Genomic DNA, 8540 nt, shown 5'->3' on the forward strand with positions numbered 1-8540 from the left:
AAAACAAAAAACTAGCCATGTTTTTAACAATTTTTTATACCATTCATAAGGATGCTCTGTATAAGTGAGGCTTAGAATTATCACATAAAAGTAAATGACAGAGTGAGGAAAACAAAAAGCAAGCAACAACCTTCTCCCCAGATATCATTCATTCATTAGTTGAATAAAATGCCTATATATTTGGCCATATAAAAAATAAAGGAAGCACTAAGCATGTTAGTGCTTAGTAGAATTCTACTGCAGAGTAGGTTACATGTAAAAATAACCTATAAAAACTCACATATGCTAATAAGCAAGTGCCAGTTAAGACTATAATTACATGTCTATTATTAGACCTTGATGAAGTTAGGAAAAAGAAATCCTCCTGTCTACAACCCTACATCACAGTTGCTCTCATCCACTTTGTCTTTACATTTATAGGACTTTGTTAAAATGTTTCAGTCCCATTCAGGATGCCAGCAGAACTTCAATGGCCCACTGGGGTGTTGCACGTATATACTTCCTTTGTTTGACGTTTTTTTCTTAATGGCTATTTTTAGGTTTAATTGATTAGGAATAAACTGAACATATTAAAATATATAATTGGAAAAGTTTTGGCATATATCTGTGAAATCATCACCATAATCAAGATAGTCAGCCAAATGTTTCACATGCTTTTTGCAACCACTCCATCTCTTGTCCCTAGGCAACCACTGATTTTCTCACTGTCACTATATATTAATTTGCATTTTCTAGGCCTTTATTTAAATGGAGTCACACAGTATATATTCTGTTATTTCTGGCTTCTTTCACTCAACATAATTGTTTTGAAACCCACCCATGATGTGAAATGCATCAATAGTTTATTCCTTTTTATTGGTGAATAGTATTCCATTGTGTGAACATACCACAATTTGAGTTAATTGGTATTGATGCTCGTTTGAGTTACTGGGTTTGTTTTGTTTTTTGGATATTAAAGATGAAGCTGTTCTAAACATTCATATGCAAGTGTTTGTGTAGAAGGTGCTTTTATTTCTCTTGGGTAAATACCTGGGGTTTAGGTGGCTGCATCTTATAGGTGTATGTTTAACTTTTTAGTTAAGTGCCAAACTATTTTCCTTTTACATTCCTACAAGAAATATATTAGAATTCCAACTACTCCAAATACTGGTGCACACTTGGTATAGTCAGTCATTTTAATTTTAGCTATCTGAAGTAACATGTAGTGTCTCATCATCATTTTAATTTGCATTATTCTGATGACTAATGATGTTGAGCATATTTATGTGCTTATTAACCTTCCATATTTCTTCTTTGTTAAAGTGTCTATTCAAATCTTTTGCCCATCTTTTAATTGGGTCCTTTGTTTTCTTATTATTGAGTTTTGAGAGTTCTTTATACATTCATTATATTTCTAGATTTAAGTATTTTATCAGATATATGATTAGAAAATATTTCTTCCCATTCTAGTGCTTGTCTTGTCTTTCCATTCTCTTAAAGATGTCTTGCAAAGACAAGAAGCTTTTAATTCTGATGAAGTTTAATTTAGGAGTTTTATTTTCTTTTGCAAATCAAGCCTTTGGTGTGCTATTTAAGAAATCTTTGCTGCATCCAAGGTCACAAACACTTTCCCCTTTATTTTCTTCAAAAAGTATTATAGTTTTAGATTTTAGTTTTTGCATTTTGAGTTACTTTCTGTAAGTGATATAAGGTATGCTTTGAAGTTTTAGGTTTTTTTTTTAACACATGGACTTCCAATTAGTCGGTCTAGAATCATTTGCCAAAAAGATTATCTTTGCTACAGTGATTCGCCTTTGTATCTTTGTGAAAAATCAGTTGCCCATCTATGTATGTGTCTATTTCCAGACTGTAGACTCTATTCTGTTATATTGATGTATTTGTCTCTCTTCAGGATTATTCCTTTGTATTTAATTGGTTTCTGTTTGGATTTTTATTATTTCCTTTCTTCTGCTTACTTTGAGTTTAATTTACTCTTCTTTTTCTGGTTTCTTAGGTTAAATTTGAAATCATTTACTTGAAAATTTTTATTTGTTTTCCAAATATTTGGGAATTTTCCAGACATTTTTCTGTATTGATTTCTATTGAATTCTATTGTGGTCAGATAGTGTACCTTATATGACTTTTAAATTTATTAAGACTTGTTTTATGACACAGATTGTGTTCTATATTGGCAAGTGTTCTATGTACTCTTGAAAATAATGCACACTTTGCTATCGTTGGGTGAAGTGTTCTATAAATGTCAATTATGTCAAGTTGGTTGATGGTGTTATTCAAGTCTTCTTTATCCTTACTGTCTACTTGTTCTATCAACTATTGAGAGATGGGTATTGAATTCTTCAACTGTTATTATGGATTTGTGGATTTATCCTTGCAATTATATCCATTTTGATGTCATGCATTTTGCACCTCTATTATTAGGTGCATAAACACTTAGGATTGTTATGCTCTCATGATAAATTGACCCTTTTTTCATTAGGACATACATTTATTTACTCTGGTTATATCCTTTGTGCTTTAATACACTCGTCTAATACTAACATAGCCACTCCATCTTTCTTTTCCTCTGTGTTACCGTGGTATGCCTTTTTCTATTCTTTTACTCTTGACCTATTTGTGTCTTTATATTTAAAATGTGTTTCTTATAGATGGCATATAGTTGAGTCTTGATTTCATGCTCAATCTGACAATATCTGATGTCTAATTGGAGTATTTAGACCATTTATATTAAATGTGATTATTGGTATGATTAAATTTAAATCATCTTGCTACTTGATTTGTCTTTGTCCCATGTCTATGTATTAGCAACAAACTGTTTGAAAAAGAAATTAAGAAAAATATCCCATTTACAATAGCATCAAAAAGAATAAAAGACTTGGGAATAAATTTAATTAAGAAGGAGAAATACTTGTATACTGAACACTTGTAATCATTGATGAAGGAAATTAGAGAAGACACAAATGAATGAAAATATATCACATGTGCCTGGATTGAAAGGCTTAATATTGTTAAAATGGCAATACTACCCAAAGCAATCTGCACATTCAGTGTAACCCCATCAAAATCACAGTGGCATTCTTTACCGAAATAAAAAACCCATCCTAAAACTCATAAGAAACCACAAAAGACCCCAAACACTCAAATCAAATTTGAGAAAGAAGAACAAAGCTAGAGGTAACATACTTCCCAATTTTCAAAATATATTACAAAGCTACGGTAGTTAAAGCAGTATAGTTCCTGCCCCCAAATAAACATAGAGGCCAATGGGACAGAATAAAAAGCCCAGAAATAAACCCATGTGTATATGATCAAATGATCTTTCACAAGGGTGCCAAGAATACACAACAGGGAAAGGGCAGACTATTTAACAAATTTGCAGGGAAAATCGGATATCCACATGTAAAAGAATGAAAATTCGACCCTTATCTACACCATACACAAGAAACAACTCAACATGGATTAAATTCCACTTCTGGATAGATCTCAAAAGAAGAATCCCAAAGAAATATCTGCACTCCCATGTTCATGGCAACATTATTCACAATAGCCAAGATATGGAAACAACCTAAATGTCTATCTGCAGATGAATGGATAAAGAAAAATATGACATATAAATACAATGGAATGTTATTCAGCCTTAAAAAAAAAGGAAATCCTGCCACATGGGACAATATGAACGGACCTGGATGACATTATGGCAAGTGAAATAAGCCAGTTACAGAAGGACAAATACTGAATGATTCTGCTTATGTGAGATATCTAAAATATTAATAGTCAAACTTATAGAAGCAGAAAATAGAAATAGAATGGTGATTGCCAGGGATTGAAGGGAGAGAGAAACAGAGTTGCTGTTCAATGGATATAAATTTTCAGTTATACAAGATGGGTAAGTTCTAGAAATGTGTTGTACAACATCATGCCTATATAGTTAGCAATGCTATATTATGCACTTAAATATCTGTTAAGAGGGGAGCTCTCATGTTAAGTGTTTTTGTCACAAAAAAATTAATCTGCAAAATAACTCTAAAATATAAGTAGTATAGTTTTTCCTATTTAACAAATGAAGAATTTAAGACCTAGGGCAGTTAAGTAACTTGTCTAAGACTGCAAAGTCAGAAATTGGCAGAAACAAGATTCAAATCCCAAATTTGTTTTGTTTTGTTTTGTTTTTTGTTATTTTGAGACAGAGTCTCATTCTTTTGCCTGGGCTAGAGTGCCGTGGCGTCAGCCTAGCTCACAGCAACTTCAAACTCCTGGGCTCAAGTGATCCTTCTGCCTCAGCTTCCCAAATAGCTGGGACTACAGGCCTGTGCCACCAGGCTAATTTTTTGTAATTTTTGTATATATATTTATAGTTGTCCAGATAATTTCTTTCTATTTTTAGTAGAGACGGGGTCTCGCTCTTGCTCAGGCTGGTCTCGAGCTCCTGAGCTCAAGCAATCCTCCCACCTCAGCCTCCCAGAGTGCTAGGATTACAGGCATGAGCCACCACAGTTGGCCATCAAATCTCAAATTTTTGACTCTGAAAAATACAAATGTTGAAATTATTGAAATTATTGAATATTAGATTTGCCTTTCTAAAAGTCATAGACTAGACTCTATATATGAGACTGCTTGCCATTTGTACTTAATTACTGTACAATACAATAGCAGTTACATCCATGATGATATTTGTCAGATTAACTGTATTATGAGTTTTATTGAAACAGCGGGCTTCATTCCTTTATAATGTTTTCTTAGTCTGTTATTCATAAAGCTTGCTTAGCTATCCATGCGGTGGGATATAAGATGCTTTTAAACTAAAAAAAGTAATAATGATGGGGAATTTGGTTCCAGAGATATCACGTCATTACTTACTTTTAGGAAGCACTCTGAATCACAGGTAGGGCTGCTGCCGGCAGAGCATGTCCATTCTATCTACTCTCTGTGACAGGAGAAGTGGGTTAAATATAATATAGATTTAGAAACTGAGTAACAATTATAGTCTGATTATCAGTATGTTATCAAAGTCGTAACAAAAAGTGGACTGCCTTGGATAGATGTTTAACTATCACACAGTAGTGCGTCTTTTTCCCTTATCCACCTAGTCCCGCTATTTAAAGGTGTCTCTTAAAATCCACACATGGAACAAACCAGCTAAGGTAGACTCGCAAAGATGCATTTTCATCTTTACCAGTGGTCAGGGCCAGCTACATAGTCTGTGGGGCCCAGTGTAAAATGAAAATGTGGACACTCTTGTTCAGAAATTATTAAGAATTATAAGATGACAACAGCAGAGCATGAAACCAAGATTTGGACCCTTTTAAGTCCAGGGCTATGCCTGACAGCATAGGTCATCCACCTATGAAGCTGTCCCTGCAGTGGTCCCTCTACTGCCACCCCAGACTATGATGAACTTTAGACGGACTGTGACACAGTGACCCAGCCTCAATTCTGAAGTTCAGTTGTCATTCCTCATTACTAACCCAAATTAAAACATTCCTAGTTTCCTAGTTGGCTCAGTTGATACAAACTGTGCTCACACACACACACACACACACACACACACACACATCAGATATACATGTATATGCATATATGGAATTTGTATCTATGTATACATTCCTGACATGCGTGTGTGTATATATATGACACTGATAGATGAGTATATTTCCAGAACCAAAATTAGTAGCATTATCTGTTTAATGCAAAGCCTAGTTTGGCTTAGTTATAGTGTCTCCATCCCCAATTCTGTTTCTCTAAGTGATCTTTAAAATTAAAGTCCAGGTCGAAAATTCAATTTAGGTAGTAACCATCTCTCTATTGCCATCTGAAACCTGAGTAGTGTATATGATTTCTCTTTAACTTTCCTTACCCTAGAGCATAAATTCAAATGGTTTTAAGTTATAGCTACATGGCCATATCTCCCAGCTGTCCTGAGAAAGTTCTAGTCTACCCCTTTTATCTCATTCAAGAGCATCCTGGTTTGGGTGATACTTTAGATCACCTTTATATAAACCAAATGTATCAGAATATATCTGTTTTTTAAAAAAAATTAATAAAGTGCTCTAAAAATAATAATAAAATGAACTGTATTCATAACAGTGTAACTAACTACTCTCAGTAATAGCATCTATTTGTTTTTCATGTGCATACATATGTTACTGATAGGAACAAAAGCTATTTAAAATAGAACATGCTTTTCCAAAGTGTTTAGCTTTTTTGCTTTTAAACAAAAGTGCAATGCCTGCACATTAAATAAAATTGGGAAAATTGAGACAATAAAAATACAACCTGGCCAGGCCCATGCCTATAATTCCAACAATTTGGAAGGCTGAGACAGGAGGATTGCTTGAACCCAGGAGTTCAAGATTACAGTAAGCTATGATTACCCCACTTCACTCCAGCCTGGGCAACAGAGTGAGACTCTGTCTCTAAAAAAAAATAAAATTAAAATTAAAATACAACCCATAAACCCAATAATTAAATATAAGCACTATTAGTATTTTGATGTATTATTGTTTCTATATAGGTGTCTTTTTTTACGGGTAGATTTTTTAAAACATAGTAAAAATAGGATATAAATTTTTTTCCTACATTTTTCCATACAGCATTATATCATAAATTTTTTCCCACATTATTATTTAATCTTAATAACTAGTGTTTTAAGGAGTTTCCCTTATCTTATAGATTTGGAATAGAAGCGTTTAAAGAAATAATCACCTGCTTCAGCAAGTGTATCTGTTGCAGTGGAGAGATCTTGTGAGGATGTCAGAGAAAAACCATACCAGATTGTAGTATCAGTCCTCACAGCAACTGGCTGAGGCATCGAGCAAGCTTTTTAACCTTCAGAGCTCCAGTTTTCATCTCTGTAATAAGTAAGACTAAAAACAATAATGAGAAAAGTAAATAGCAGTAATACAGTAGTAATATGAATAATAATAATATTAGCCATTATTTGTTAAGTCCGTGGCAAACTTGTAGTTTGCCAAAATTATCATTTATTGTGCTAAACATTTACAAAAAATACAGAACAGCCAACACAATCTTGCAGAGGAACCATAAAGCTGGAAATCGTTTTTTTTTTCTTCGCTCAAGCTAAGAGTGAAGGAAGTCTTAAACTAATATATATCAATGTTTATTTTTAATCTGTAGTAATTTAGATGGCATAGCACAGGTGCAGTGATAGACAAACTGAACCGCAGGAGAGCATACAGAATACAAAACAGGCACAAAATACGGTCACCTGATTTATGATAAAGACAGCTCTACAGTGCAATGGGGAAGGATGGACTTTTCCAAATATGCTGCTGTGACACTTGGTTAACTATACGGGGAAAATGTACATTGACTCGTATTTGACATCACACACAAAAATTAATTCCAGATGAATTATAGAACTAAATATGAAAGGCAGCATGATAAAGATTGAAGGTAAAACATAGCAAAACATCTGTGTGACATTGGAGTAAAGATTTCTTAAACAGTACACAAAAAGCATAAATTATAAAAGAGAAAAATTGATAAATTGGACTTCATTAAAATTTTTAAATTCTGTTCATCAAAAGAGACCATTAAGAGAGTGAAAAGACAACTATTTAAAGAGAAAAAATTAATGGTAATACATAGCACCTGACAGAGTACCTGTATCTGGAATATATAAAGAACTCATGAAAATTGACAAGAAAAAGACAGTTCCAATACATGAATGAGAAAAAACTTGAACCATTCACAAAAGAGAATATCCAAATTGTCTCTAGCTATTTGAAAAGTTGTTCAGTTTTATTAGTCATCAGGAAAATGCAAATAAAAGTACAATATGATAGTACTTACCTACCAAAGATAGAAAGTACCAAGTGCTGGTGAGAATATAGAGCAACCATGACTCTACTATACTGGAGGGGCTTTATAAGTTGGAACAACCACTTTGAAAAACTATTTGGCAGAATCAAATAAAATGGAGCATATATAGACCTATGACTCAGCAAGTCCTCTCCTAGGTATACAACTAATAGAACTGTGTACATATGTTCACCAAATAAACATGTATAGCAGCCTATGCATAATAGGAAAAGGAACCCTGAAAACTATCCAAATGTCAATCAGGAATAGAATGGATAAATTGTGGCATATTCACACAATGAAATACTGTGCAGCAATAAAACTGAATGATCTGCAATTATATACAACAAAATGGATAAATCTCAAAAACTTAATGTTGAACATAAATACCCACACACAGAAGAATATATACTGCATGATCTCTTTTATATAAAGTGCAAAAAAAAGATCAGGATAGTAGTTACCCTTGGTGTCAGTGAGTGGTAAGGGTAACTGGAAAAAAGCATGAGGAAGGAAGGAAGGATTCTGGGTGCCGGTAATGATGATTTTCTTGATCTGGGATCTATGATGTGGTCGTATTCAGTTTGTGAAAATGCGTTATACTGGCCAGACACGGTGTCTCACGCCTATAACCCTAGCACTCTTGGAGGCCGAGGTTGGAGGATCGCTTGAGGTCAGGAGTTCAAGACCAGCCTGAGCAAGAGCGAGACCCCATCTCTACT

The 8540-nt window shown here is 33.9% G+C and overlaps 1 protein-coding gene across 1 annotated transcript in view; it reads left to right on the forward strand.

The window, feature by feature from the left end:
• ABCB5 (ATP-binding cassette, sub-family B (MDR/TAP), member 5) overlaps positions 1-8540 on the forward strand; it is a 111267-nt gene that overhangs the window by 44157 nt on the left and 58570 nt on the right. The window lies entirely within an intron of this gene.

The sequence above is a fragment of the Propithecus coquereli genome, unplaced genomic scaffold (assembly GCF_000956105.1).
Source record: "Propithecus coquereli isolate 6110/MARCELLA unplaced genomic scaffold, Pcoq_1.0 Scaffold61, whole genome shotgun sequence".
Lineage (NCBI taxonomy): Eukaryota > Metazoa > Chordata > Mammalia > Primates > Indriidae > Propithecus > Propithecus coquereli.